Here is a 14,639-nt window from a genome sequence, read left to right as displayed (position 1 = left end):
CAGGACCTGAAGCAGAGACCAGGAAGGAAGGCTGCTTTCTAGCTTACTTTCCCTAGCCTTTCAGCTCAGGCCCACCTGCTCAGGAACCGCACCAGCAACAGTGGGCCAGACCCTCCCCTGTCAATCTTAACCAAGAGACTGTCCACAGACATGCCTGCACAACAATCTGATCAAAGCGATCCCTCAGCTGAGTTTCCCTCTTCCCAGGAATCTCCGTTTACATCAGTTGACAAAACTAACCAGCACGGGTATCTTACAACTAAAGAGCAGAAACGACAAGATGGAAATCAATAATTAAGTGACTACAAAATTGTTAAAGGTTCCTCTTTATACTCTTAGGGGGAAAATAAACGGAGAAAAGAATAAATATCTTCAAAGTATAATGAGCTCTAGTGATTATTATAGCATGATAAAGACAAACAACCAAGTTTGAAGTGGGAGGGAGTTATTTAATCCAAAAAGATATGAGAATACATAAACACATATTAAAAATGCTAATATCATCAGTGAATAGGGTGATGGATTTAAAATGGCAAATAACTCCCAGTTTATACCTCCTGGGTGGCCAAATCTGAAGAAGTGAAAGCAGGAAGTGCTAGGGCAGATGTGGTGGGATTTGTGCGCTCGCACCATAGGGCTGAGAAGTGCAGCAACCACTTGGAAAACAATTTGAAATTGTCTGACAAAATTAAACACATATTTACAGCACAACCAACCATTCTTGGACTTGTCAAAAAAAATGCAAACAGACTCGTTTGGAAGGCAGAAAGTGACAGCCTTCATGACCCGAACCCTTAGTATCATGTCTAGAGTTAAAATTCCTCATTGCAGTTAGAGAGAATGCATATTTGCAGGGATCTTGGGATTTGGATTTTAGCGAGATGCTTTGTATAATGGCTAACCCCAGATTAGGGTGATCAGAGAGTAAAGGGAATTCTATGACAGATTATTTCAATAAACCAAATCTGAGAGAAGGGCACTAAGTGTTCTGTGGTAACAATTGTTGTGGGGCAGTGGACCTTCCCTAATATCTCAGACCAAGACAATAGGAAAAGAGATGTGACCTCTGGTCACTTAGGCTCAAGATAGAGATCTCCATTCTAATGAGGCACCTAGAAGACTGGAGGGCTTAGCCAATAAGCTTTCCTTCCCAGGCACTCCTCCCTGCAAAAGGTATTTATTCTTAGGCCCACCCTGAGAAGTAGGGTATGGTTTTACACATCCACTTTCCTCCATGGCAATAACCACAGACTGTCCCTTTTCTTCTGGACCTGCTGTGGGGAGCCAGGGAGAAGTCCTTTACCTACAGAGCCATTAGAAGATCTCTCTGTGCCACCAAGTCACAAGTCAAGCCAAGGACTCTCCCTGTGGAACCAGCCAGAACTCCCCTCCCCTCCCCACTCTTTTACTCCTCCCCCTCTCACCCCACCTTGGGCTAAGCCTTGAAGCAGGCTGGCAGACCACTGAACCAGTTCAGACTGCACTTCGCCACCCTGAAAGACCAAGTGGTGAGTCTCTGCCTTCTGCCTCCCCAAGTGGCAATGCTCTGTGGTGGAGCAGACAGGACACACAACCCTACAAATAGTGACTTTTGTTCCACATCCAATAGGAGAATCACTCAGACAACCTGGCTGTAAGTGCCAGGTCAGTGTCAAGTAACAGGGCAGGACATGCACTGCTCTGTTTTGTTCCCTGAAGGAGATTCTGGGAGGGGATCTCCTTTTCAGTTCAGTTAAAACAACAAAGACAACAAAAACAAAAAACAAAAAACCTCAGAACACCAGAGAGTCTATCCAAAACCTGATTAATATATATATATATATATATATATATATATATATATATATAATCAAATTGTGGTGCAGGAGGAGCCTGGTAGGAATCCAGTCATCACTGTGATTGTCAAACTGCACTGCCTTGCATGATTACAGTCGGGGCCCCTGATTGTACACTGCTTGCCTCTGTGCCTCTCCCTCTGAGTTAGGTGAAAGCTCTCACACTCCTGATTAGTTAATGTCCGCCAAGAACAGAGAGAAGTTTTGTTACAACTGGGAAAGAGTAGTAATTACTCCGTAGATTGACCCCCCATTGCCCGTGGTCAATCACTGTAAGCCTGTACTGCTTCTAAGCCTGTCGGTCGCTCTGGTATCCACTTCTTCATACCACATTGAGTAGAGTCCTGGCTCAGAAGGCATGAGTCAGGAAACAGGGGCCAGTGGCTTATTGTTCTTTGACCTCCGACCTTAACCTCTCAAAGAGAGAGAGCAGCATGGGTATCAGGATCTCCATAGTGCAGTGCTCTGTCTCAGAAATACAATCTATGAAAGTTAGACAACTGAAGGTTCACCCTAGGCTAAAGTCTGTCCTGCCCCCTATGCCACAGCCAATGTTGTAGGGGCGGGTGGAGAAGAAGCAAGAGAGAGATGGAGACCACCTCTCCTGTGGAGATGCCACAGTCAGAATGGGATTCTTGAGAGTTCATAGTGCTTATTAATATAATCAGATATAACTGGTATCAGATCAGCTTCTCCTTCTAGTCTCTGTCAAAACTCTACTGAGATTCCGTTGTGGTCTTTTAACTCCACACCTTGTAGGATGCCCCACCTTCTATCCAGCTCCACTAACTGCACTCAATTCCACAGAATAAGGAGGTCATGAGCCAGGGGGCCAATGCTACTAGAGTCCACAATGTCATTCTACCCACCTGTCAGTACCACACCCACACTCAATGATAGCCTTCCTCTGGCCATGAGCCTTGAGGAGACTTTGCCTGTGCTTACTCTGCACAGATATAATGCTCATATTACATCTGCACAAAATAAGAATGAATGTCCACACCATGACATTACATGCATGCATTCAAAGGTTCTGTGCAAATCAGAGCTGGGAGTGCAAAGAAGGTGGCTAAGGCCAGGAATCAGCTGTTTCCATATTCCCATGCTACCCTATGGCAACAGCACCCTGAGAATTCTGAATTTAAGATCCTGAGGGTTAGCTGGTGACCAGGAAGTCACTTGGGTAAAATAATCAATACATTAAGAATAGTATTTACTTAGGAGTTTCTACATTCTGAAGGTTTAAACATCTAGCTATACAGGGTATAAGCTCTGCCTGGCCCTTGTGCTCTGGAGTTCTTTAACATTAGGAACAGGACTCTCCAGAACCTATCAACAGGTCCCTGGGCTTCATCCTGACAAGGCAGCTTACTCTGCCACTCTGGTGTGGGCATGTCTGGAGGGGTAACTCCACATGCTGAGCCCCTCTCTGCTCTTGCCTGGAGAGTTCCAGCCGTGGTCTTCAGTGCTCTGAGTCTCTCCCATTTATCATTCCACTTAATTTAAAACAAAACTAATAAGTGGAAGGATTCTCATTATAAACTCTGATTGGTGGTATATCTAATGTAGATTGACCTTAATTTGCTACCGCAGAGATTAGTTTAGGAGAAAGCCTAGTCTAGCATGAAGGGGAGGTGACTTTAAATGAGTTGAAAGATACTGTTAAAAGTAATTTTGAGCTGTACCAGTGAAATTGCTAGCCAGAGAAGGGGACAAATCAAACAGAAAATAAGTGGATAATGAAGCACCCAGAGAGTGCTGTGATACAGACTTGCCAAAAATAGAAGAAATATGAGGGAGAGGGAAAGCAAGTCCTGCTTACCTGTGTGAGGCCAGCACTGGTGAGCTCTGGGCTGTGCCATGGAAGGGGCAGGGTAAAGGAAGGTAGACAGTGGTACCCTGCCATTAGCCCATTGCATTTGCAGTTCATGATGTGATCACCAGGATGACAAGCTGCTGTTGCAGCCCCCATCTTCGTCTAGCTCCCTCCATAGGAAGGATGACTCTCAGAAGATGCCCCAGCTTCTCCTAAACTTGAGGTTTTTATCTGTTCACCTTCAAAATTTGCAAGGTCAAGAATGGACTTAAAAAGTCTTACAGCAGCCAAGAAAGGTCACAATTAACTTTGAGGTTGACAAGTGTCAAGATTACCCAGTAATCTTGACATTCTGATGTCTAAATAGATATGTGGGTTTAAAAGATGTGGTCTTGTAAGTGTCTGCTTATTTCACATAAGGAGGTGATTATAGGATCTGTCCCCAATTTTGAAGTCCTTAGGTCATGAGACAGAGCATATTCAGCCTGGAAGACCAGTTGAAAGCTGAAGCAGGTAGAGGGCTTGGGATAGTTCATAGAGAGCTGCCAAAAGTCTCATGAGCTAAAATAATTCCTGTTCATTTGGTTCACAGAACATAGAAAAGTCATGACAGATTTCATAAAAATCAACTTTAATTTGATGGCTATATGGTTCTATAAATGATACTATCCTGGTCACCATGGATGTTTAGAAAGGGAAAGTACTAGACTGAGACCATGAAGCTGTGCCATCCATCTGAGCAAGCCATGCCTCTTCCCACTCTACCACTCACCTAGAGCTACATTAGAAAACACTGAGGTATACCTTAGGAACTAAAAAGGGGGGGGGGGGGAGAAATGTGTGTAATGATAGATAATCCTAAATTCTACCCATAATGCATCAGAGTAGAGAAGGTGGTAATGAAGTCTGACCTCAAGAAGTAAGAATAACAGATGAACCAGGAGAATAGTAGATACAGAGAAACAAAATTTCTTGACTTGGTACTTTCTAGGGCGTTGAGCTCTAGAGTTGTAATGGGTCGATTACCTGGTAGGCAACCTCTGTTGTGGATACACACAGAGGCACCACAAAATGCAAAAGCTTCAAGCCCTAGAGACACTTGATTCTGAGTCCACTTACGATTACAAGTTGGCTTCTATGAGTGGTGAGAATACTGGTCAGCATAAAATCCAGCTGTGGATTTCTCCTTGGATGTTCTAGTACCTTGGAGCCAGTAAGATGGCTCAGAGAGTAAAGGTCATTGCTGGCAAGGTTGACAACTGAGTTCCATGCCCAGGACCTACATGATGGAATAAGAGAACTGACTACAAATTACCCCCTGACCTCTACACATGTCCATTCACAGACACACACTCTGAAAATTAGTAAGTAAATGAATATAATCCTAAATTAAAAGTTCAACCCTTGTAACTCGAGTCTAGTGAGCCAATTCTAATATTCAATACTCCTTTGACACTTGATTGACCACTGTCCTTGAGCGTCTCACTTTCCTCAAAATCTGTTTCCTTATTTGTAGTACTTAGAGGCACAACCTTTCCATTCTCCTGGCTTTTTTTTGAGGGCTTATCAATTAAAATGTGTTTTAAAAAACCCAAACAAACAAACAAAAAAACCACCTCACCAGATGGATACACAGCACTGAGCAATAGACATCAAGGAGTATGGATACTCTAACCCTGTCTGACTCCCTGTCCCTCCTGAAGCTTCTCACCAACTCAATCCATCCACACCACCCTCCACTCCAGCCAGTTACCAAGTTAGGTAGCACTCATTCACCATCAGTAAGCGGTGCTATCAGGAAGCAAGCAAGGCCCTGGACCCTGTCACTTTGAATCTGACCAATTCCTGGGTTTCTCAAGTCCTCAGTCATTCCAGGCTAGGAAAGAGAGATACAGACATACTTCTATTAAGCACTGTGGTGTGACTAGTGATGGGCTCTTTCTGTGAACTTGAGGATGCTGACAATATTGAGTTGCTGAACCTGTAGAGCTGAGGGCTCCAAACCCTGATGTCTGTTACGTCTCATCAGAAAATCTCAGTGCCTCCTACAGGTCAAATCTCCCTTGGTGGCATGGCTTCAGTTTCTTTGAATCTGATTTCTCTAATAACAGTACCACCATGCAATTGGATTCAATTTATTTACATATGATGGACACATGTGATCATAATAATGCTGGTGCCCCACAGGCCATGCTGGTCAAGTCCTATGTGTGACATAACAACACACCCTTCCCCCTATATAGGTTTAGCCTGAGATACTGTTCCCCACCAGAGCTAGACACCACTCACAGCATTCACCACTGAAAAACAGTACCAGGATGGCTGCAGCGTTGCCTCCTTTTGGATATTAACATATTCAAAAGTCCTTGAAGAAATCTCTCCCTATTTCACCACATGTACTTTGATTCCTAGAATCTCTGAAAGTTGGGGTGGGAAAGGCCTTCCATGACTGTAAATGGATTTTTAAAAACTCAAAGAAGGAAACATCTGTCTCTCTGGAGAGCAAGGTGACATGACAGATAATTAGAGCGGCTGCCTCTCTGAGATGGAAGCTTAGCTACATCACACACTTAGAGCCCTGGTCCTTCTTTATCCCCTAGTGAATTCTGACTGCAAACAGCCTGCTCTGCCAGCTGACAGCAGCTTTCACCTTGAATCCTTCAGTCACCTTTTTCTAAAAATCCCTCTGCAGCAACGCTAATAGCAATAGCTTAGCCATCTTGCCTGTAGTTGAAGTGTGTGCAAGTGGAGGTGACGAACCACGGAATACATGACCTATCCATAGGACCATGCTTTAAATACAGATGTAGTTTTCCATTTCCACTTCACAGCATAGATTTGGGACACAGACTGATTTCTAGGGTGAGTGTTTGACAGGAAGTGGAGAAAAAAGTCCAGGAGGAGATAATAACGATTCTTCTTTCCTGTGTGTCAGGTTGAAGTATTTCTGTACTGATAGGTACTGACGCACTATGTAAGGGAAAACAGAGAAAGAGCTGGTGAACAAACCATGAAGAATGGTCTAGCAAAGAGGCCAGTTACTGAGGCTGCTTTCCGAGGCTCGTGCTGATTGCTACTGAAGTTTGAGCATGTTGTATTTCTTATGCTCCTGTTTTGGAATCTGCCTTCAGAGCACATTGCTGTGAACTCCCCTTCAACTTTCTTTCAACAGCATTTAATACAACTTTCCATGTGGTTGTTTTAGTTAGGGTTTTACTGCTGTGAACAGAAACCATGACCAAGGCAAGTCTTATAAAGGACATTTAATTGGGGCTGGCTTACGTATTCAGAGGTTTAATCCATTATCATCAAAGTGGGAGTATGGCAGCATCTAGGCAGGCACAGTGCAGACAGAGCTGAGAGTTCTAAATCTTTATCTGAAGGCTGCTAAGGGAAATCTGACTTCCAGGTAGCTAGGGTGAGGGTCTTAACCCCACCCTCACAGTAACACACCTACTCCAACAAGACCTCACCTCCAAATAGTGCCACTCTCTGGGCCAAGCATATTCAAACCATGATAGTGGTTTCTTCCCAGAAGTTGAAGAGATGTGAGTAGGAAATGCTTTCTAGTAATTTTCCAGAATGAGCCCAAACTACCTTTCGAAAGGTGGAGCAGGAGAACCACGAAGCGTAGACTGCACAGTGAGAGAGCCCCATGTGTGCCTCTGAGGTGTCTGTTTCTAACAGGTGTAGAAGCCCTTGATCTACCTTCTCCTATAAACAGCAAAGAGATCACCAGTGCATCACTTCCTATCTTAGAACACTTGAGACTGTCTCTACTGAGCTAGCAAGGGAGTCCTGTCACTTCATTGACAAAAGACTACACTGAGCAAATCAAGCAAAGATCAGCTGCTGCCTGAGCTACATGGTGAGCACAGAGGCCTGAATCCAGTCAGGCTCTGATTCATGTTACAAACAGGGCAGTCATTCCCTTCCACCATTCTCTCCTTACCTTCTCACAAGCCCCCATTCCTATTCCAATAACAAAAATAAAAATAATAGCCAGTATTTACTGAACACAGTTCGGGATTTGAACTCATGCCAAAAATGAAAAACATACACTATGGAAACATTACTGAGCACTTCTACTCATTCGTATCCACTCAATGTGTCTTCAATGTGCTTGATCATAAACAAACCTGGGAATTTTAAAGACTGTAAAAGATACAGGTTAATCAAAAATGTCAGGCCTCGCTGCACAAACTGGAAGCTGAGCTAAAGCCTGAACAGCATGAGTTGGTGATAAAGAAGGGTATTGTAAGATGAAACTTGTTCTAAATCACTGATCTGATTCACCATTTCAGATCAGAGTAAATTATGAGAACAGAACGTTTATCCCAGTGATTTCAGAGTTGTTTTGGCCACCATTTCCAAAGCAGAAAATTAATTACTGGAGCTTTGCAGATACAGTTAACTAGTAGTGAATGGACTTCTGGCACTACATTCCAGGACACACACAGCAAAGGTCTACCCTACCACAGTAGTCCCTGTTTTCCTTCATTCATCTTCCTGATTGTTGTAGACTGAGAGTTCTTGAGGGAAAGAATGGCTTACCCTGAGTGTTAGCTCCCAGACCAGTAGGTTAGAGCCATCTCTGGAGGCCTATATTTATTTTCAAAGTAATCGCCTCCCTGGTTTTAGCCACTATCAGAGCTCATCATCTCCACTACTCACATGCTTGACAGTGTTTTGTTTTGTTTTGTTTTGTTTTGTTTTGCACTACTAAATTTTAATCTAGAATATTTTCCCAATACACCAAATCCCCAGCTACGATCATATGCATCCCAAGATGTGAACTAAAATTTCTCTCAGACTTTAAGCACTCCTCTCACACTTTTAAACTTTTTTAAAAATAATCTTTAATCGTTTTTTTACAGTCCAGTTGTTATCCTCCTCCAGTTCTGCCCTCCAACAGACAGTTCCTCATCTCATTCCTCCTCCCCCACCCCATGTCCAAGAACATGTCCACACTCCCCACCCCACCCCACCAGGCCTCCTCATTCCCTGGGGCCTCAAGTCTCCTGAGGGCTAGGTGTGTCTTCTGTCACACAGGCCAGACCAGGCAGTCCTCTGATGTATATGTGTGGTATGTGTCCAAACCTTGTATCAGCTGGTGTATGCTGCCTGGTTGGTAGCTCAGTGTCTGAGAGACCTCAGGGTTCCAGGTTAGTTGAGACTACTGGTCTTCCTATGGGGTTGCTCTCCAAACTTCCTCACCTTAACTCCAACCACACATCTCCAAACGTAAGCCTCAAATATTTTCAGTTAGTTAAATTCCCAGAAGTCACCATATTGATATATGTGCTGTATTTTTTGGAACATGTCTTCTCTGGCTAAAATGCCATCCAGTGGGAACCCCGCCCCCTTTTCCACCCTCTCTGACTTTCCTGCTCTCTCTTGTTCTCTGTGGTTTTGCCTCTTAATGGAAGGAGTCCATGGTGCTCGTTACCCTGCCCACATATATGTGTGTCCAGTTCTTGCATGACTCTTGGCATGTATCAAGGCTTTAAAACATTGCAGTCTTGAAGTAAAAACCCATATCTGAAATGCTATTTTGCATGGGGCCGTATTATCTTAATCTGTTACTCCTCTCTGTCTGGGCTTCTCAACAGTTTGCCCATACTTTGGAGACAGAAGGGACTTGGGTTTCCTTTTATGTCTCCTCTAGCACTGAGTCTTTGCTGTATAGTTATCTGTTGTAGGATGCAATATACAATAAGGTGAAGACAGGTTTGCTTCCAGCAGTGAGTAGATCCCTAGTTTCCCACCTTGAAAGAGGATAGCAACCCTTCTAAACTCAAAAGAATCACACAGGGTTGACCATACCCCCGTCCTTGCCAGAGCACCTGAGAAACATTGGTAAGATGGAATCTACATACATCAGGAGAAAGCCCAAGTTCTACATTCAGTTCAGTTGCTCTGCAGTTTTCCTAGCTGCTTCATCTAGGCCGTTGTGCTGTCCGCTGTGGAAAGGTCATTGGCTTTCAGCAATTGCACATATTTTGCAAGTGCTAGTAGTGGCGGAAAAAAGAAAGCAAAAATGGAAAAAGAAAAACAAAGAAAAGTGTGGGGGTGCTGGTTTGAAGGGATTTTATCTAATTTCATTTTAATTAGATCCTTTTTCTAACTGAGTTTCTAATTTTTCAATTAGCAATTAGCAGCTGCAGCTCATTCTGAGAGGCACGAGGTGCCAGAGACACTAATTACACCACAGGAGGAGGAGGAGGAGGAGGCTGGAAATGAGAAATAAAATTATCCATGAATGTTATTAGAAGAAAGGAATGATTACTCTCTGTAATAATATACTGATGTGAGCCTAATTAGATTGAAGGGTTCAGAGGGAAAAGATGAGATTTAAAAGTGGATCACATTTAGATGCTTTGAGCTCATAAATTTGCTATGAATATTGCCTTTGGGTGTCTCACTTGAAAACAGGTTTGCGAGCCTGGTGATGTTTATGTCAGGTTGTTCAGCTTGACCCCTGTCCATGGCAGCTGATAGCGCAAAACATCAGTGACTTCTGAAATACCAATACACTTCCCATAAGGCATGTGTCTGATATTTAAAAACAAACATTCACATACACAGACATAAACAAACAGTAAAAATAGTACTCAGGCACCCAGAGGTACAGAATGAAGATGGCACCATTGCTATTGGAAGCCAGGGTGGAGTTTTAGCAATGAAACCAAAAGTTGTGTAGCTTTGCACTCTGTCCATTCCAGCTCCATTCATCCCTTTCCTTCTGTGACAGTCTTGAGTCTGTGGTCAGGTTTCTTAGGGAAGAGATACCTGTGCTAATAACTCTTCTACACTAGAGGCTACTCCAGTCAAGAAGAGTGTAGCTATTAATACAGCTGCACTGGAGACCATATGTGTTCCCAAAGAAGGGGGACTCAGGACATCCAAATATTGAACCCATCCTCAAGAGCAATTCTTTATCAGTCGTAGACTGGTCTCCTAGATTCCTAGAGACTACTGGGGCTGACAAGAATTTTAGTGGCCTCTGGCAATGGAAAGGCTTCTAGGATATTCTCAGGACCTTAATGGACAGAAATAATGGCCCAAACACCTACCTGTAATAAGAGTAATTAGAAGCCTTTGAAGAGAAGCAAAAAAAAACAAAAAAGCCTCTAAAGCTGCTCTCCAAGCAGCTTTCCTCTCTGGACTCTAGAATGCCTGGCTCTGTCAGATCTGCCCTTTTCCTTCTTTTTGCCATGTTAAGTGGTGTGTTATGTACCAGATTCTGATCTATGATGTGTCTCTGGGTCTACACACACACACACACACACACACACACACACGCACGCACACACATACACACACGCACGCACACACACACACACGCACACACACACACGCCTCCACTCTCATTCTCATCCTATCTGCTTCTGGATATTCAGTCAAATTCAGTCAGAAACTCTGCTCAGGACTCCTCTCAATGCTTCCCTGCTTAGACCATTCCCTGTGCATATATACCTTCTTTCTTGCCTTAGCTTCCTATCCAGTCCTCCCCCAAAACCCAACAAAGGTTTTTGAAGAGGTACCTTCCACCTCTGTCTTTCTACAGAGCTAACTGGATTGTCATTCCTGCTGAAACTAGTTGCCACTTTTAGAAGAAAGGCTAAACTTCTCAGCTCCCAAGTTCTGCCCCAGTGCATATTTTGGGTATGATGTTTCCAGCTTCTGTTTAAATATTACACACTACAGTCAAGTTAATGATTTAGCTTCATACCTGGCTTATAACTTACTCTTGTATTGATAACTCTCATACCCATTTCCAGAAAATCAATTCCCACTGTTCTCAAAGAGCCAGATTGACTGCGGTAATATTCTAAACCTCCCTGTGAATGAGTAAAAGGCTGCTAATTTTCAAAGCAAGTCCACCTCCAGATGTTGGTCATAGCTTTACCATTGTTTCTCAGTAGACAGGAGGGGCCAGTGTGATTGGCACTCTTGCTAATTCTGCCTCATACCTGTGGCAAAGTACCTGACACAAATGACTTATAGGAGGAAAGGTTTATTTTGGCCTAGGGTTTCAATGGTCTTAGTTGTGTTCTTTGGTTACTGGTAAGGTATATCATGGTGGCAGTACCGTGTGGAAGAAGCTATACACATAGTGATGGACCAGCTGGAGTGTGGAGGGAGAGAGAGAGCAATAGAGTGACAGAGAGGCAAAGAGAGACAGAGAGACAACCAGGACTCTGAGCACAGTTCAACCTCCAATGAAATTCCCTAGTGATCTGCTACCTCCTAAAGTTTTCAAAACCTCCAAACTTCCCAAAATAGCACCACAGGTGGGAACTTCCAGTGTATGAGCTGGTGGGAAACACTTTCTGTCTAAAACACAGTGGCACTCTTGTACAGAGGAGGAAATGACCTGGTGAACAGCCTGGTTATGGAGGTAGACCAGATGGTTGCTGACTTGCTGGTTCCCTGTAGGAGTTCTTTTATCTCAGCACAGGCAGCATTCAGAAACAGCTTGCTTCTATCTATTCTCAAGAACTTAGATGGCGTCTTGGGCTTACATCTTCCTTTCTGGTGGAACATGGAGAAATAGACAGAGGCTCCCATTCCTTGAACCTATCTGTCTTTATATACCTGGGCACAGTTCCTGTTAATTATATCCCTCTTTATAATTTAAGCTCTTGAGTTATGTCATGCAATTGATCACTCTTGGAAAATATCACTGATTCTAACATGGTCCAGAAGTACTTTATCATCACCATTTCCTTTTCTGTTTCCCCACTCCAATGTTAGGATTATCAAGATGGCCCATGCATCAGAGGGGGGGAAATACAGAAGGCCTAGAAATGCAGGGGCTGTATCAGAGTAGAAAAGTTAAGGAAAAAATGAGAGTGTTATCCTATTTTTAGGACAGAAAGGCAAAAGGATAATTTGAAGTACAAAATAACAAAAAGAGACAGAAATTATTCTCAGAGTCTCACAGCCTTGCACAACACCTGCAAAGAGAAAGTGAGATGCAGTGTTGCTCTGTATGCTAGGTATCACCTCTGTGGTCTCTGTCTCTGCTGAAAGATTGTTGATAGCACCACTATGACAAACAGTCACATGATATCTGGGCCTTGGTGAGAAGAGGGTGAATAGAGCTAATACAATGTACATATAGATTTAAGCTTACATAGGGAGTACTGTCTGGCTTAAATCATAGGAGCTACCTAGTATGGCGTGTGACTTGTACACTCAAAAGATAAAAAGAGAACTCAAGCTGATGCTAGAAGCCTGATGATATCTGTAGAGTTATTATGTGGAGCCCATGCTGAAAGACCAAGAAGCTAGTTTAGCATTAGTGGATATATAGGCATACCCATATAGGAAAAAGCAAAAGCAGAGGGACCCCTTTATTTCAGGCTCCCTGTTCTTATGACAGGCCTTTCCTGATAAGCAAACTCTCAACAGAAAAGGCCAGAGGCTGTCTCCTAGTTGATTCAAAACCCAGTCAATTTGCAATCAGGACCAACCACTCCAGCATGCCAGGAGGATTTCTTCCAGATCAGTAGCTACAGTAGCAGCAACTCCTCACTTTTGTTCCACTGGAGAAGGAAACACCAAAGAAAATCCCTGCTCACACTGGCAGGATGGGGTCAGGTGGGGAAGACATGACTCAGTCTCCTGAGAGAAGGCAGGGAGCAGCGCAAGAGGTTATGTGCCCTGTTCTTCTGTGCTGCATCAATAACACAGCAAAAACTGGGTACGGTTGAGACAGAAGAATCAAGAATGTGAATTGTAGAAACTATTTGCCCTCAGGGAATCTCACTCATCCCTTAGAGTATTAGTTTTGTCCTCAGAATTCCTCTTCTGGGTGTTCTTACAAAGACAGTATCTTGATCTAAATGGGCCATTAGGTCTAAGTGAAACTTGGCAAATCACACCCACCTTGGCACGGAAAGAGAAAACAGCCAAAATGTAAACAGAAAGATCTACAGATTGTCCACAGATGTTACATAGTGACCACGGTGTCTAAAGCTGTGCTGAAGACTCACATTTAATCCTTCCTTCACCTTTACAAACATAAACAAGATGGTTCCTGTTGGTGTCATTGTGACAGCTGAGAAACTGAGGTTCCTAGGACCTTGTCCCAGTTCTAAGAGCTGACACTAGATCTAAAGTTCAAAGTCAGGTCTCCTTGACGGCAAAGCATATGTTTTCCCAGGGACTCCTCTATCCTGATGCACATCATGGTTCCCTGTCCCAGAGTCATGAATAGATTATGGCCAGGGAGTCCTACGGATCTTGGTTAAAATCCTGGTTCTACAATGTAAACATTGAGGACTTGTAATCTCTAATTAGAGTGACTGATCTAAGAAACAAGCTAGATAAAGTAGCTTCTGCTGCATTATGGTAAAAAAGAGAGGACCTTTCAGTAGGGAACATGAAATATTATATTAGATGAGAAAACTAGATGTTAATTATCTTACTTGTGTCATTCAGGATTTGTGTGAACACAAGTAACCTCTATAAAACTAGGATTCCAATATTAATATCTTATGGTATTATATATCATGAACCACAATAATGTAGTAACATACCTGCAAAAATACAAATATTTGAAATTCTGTATAATTATTTCATGTGTACATACATGTGTATGTACAGATATGTGTGAATATGTATGTAAGTACATTACACAATATGCTTCAGACATAGGTTGATTCTTTCCTCATTGAGAAGAGCTCTTTGTTCAAGCTCTACCCACCTTTAGCTAGGTTTGGAAATGTCCTGAAAGGCTTGGGTCAGACAGATGATAATCAGTACAAAGGAATAGCCAATCGGCAGGTCAAGCTTTTCTGGTTTGTAAGAGGCTGAGGTTTGAGGGTTCTTCCTATGCTGAGCAGTGGAGTGGCAGACCTGAAAGTGCTCCTAACTGCAGACATACCCTTCAGTCTGAAGGATGAGCAGTCCTCTCTGAGTGTATCCACTAATGAGATGTTCAAGAATGGACCTAGAGAATAGTATATGCCCAACAG

The 14,639-nt window shown here is 43.2% G+C and overlaps 1 long non-coding RNA gene across 3 annotated transcripts in view; it reads right to left on the bottom strand.

The window, feature by feature from the left end:
• Positions 1 to 14,639, bottom strand: part of LOC102549394 (uncharacterized) — a 312,476-nt gene that overhangs the window by 146,521 nt on the left and 151,316 nt on the right. The window lies entirely within an intron of this gene.

The sequence above is a fragment of the Rattus norvegicus genome, chromosome 13 (assembly GCF_021556685.1).
Source record: "Rattus norvegicus strain SHRSP/BbbUtx chromosome 13, alternate assembly SHRSP_T2T, whole genome shotgun sequence".
Classification (NCBI taxonomy): domain Eukaryota; kingdom Metazoa; phylum Chordata; class Mammalia; order Rodentia; family Muridae; genus Rattus; species Rattus norvegicus.
The sequence above is the reverse complement of the archived record's forward strand: the minus strand, read 5'-3'. Positions and strand labels throughout refer to the sequence as shown.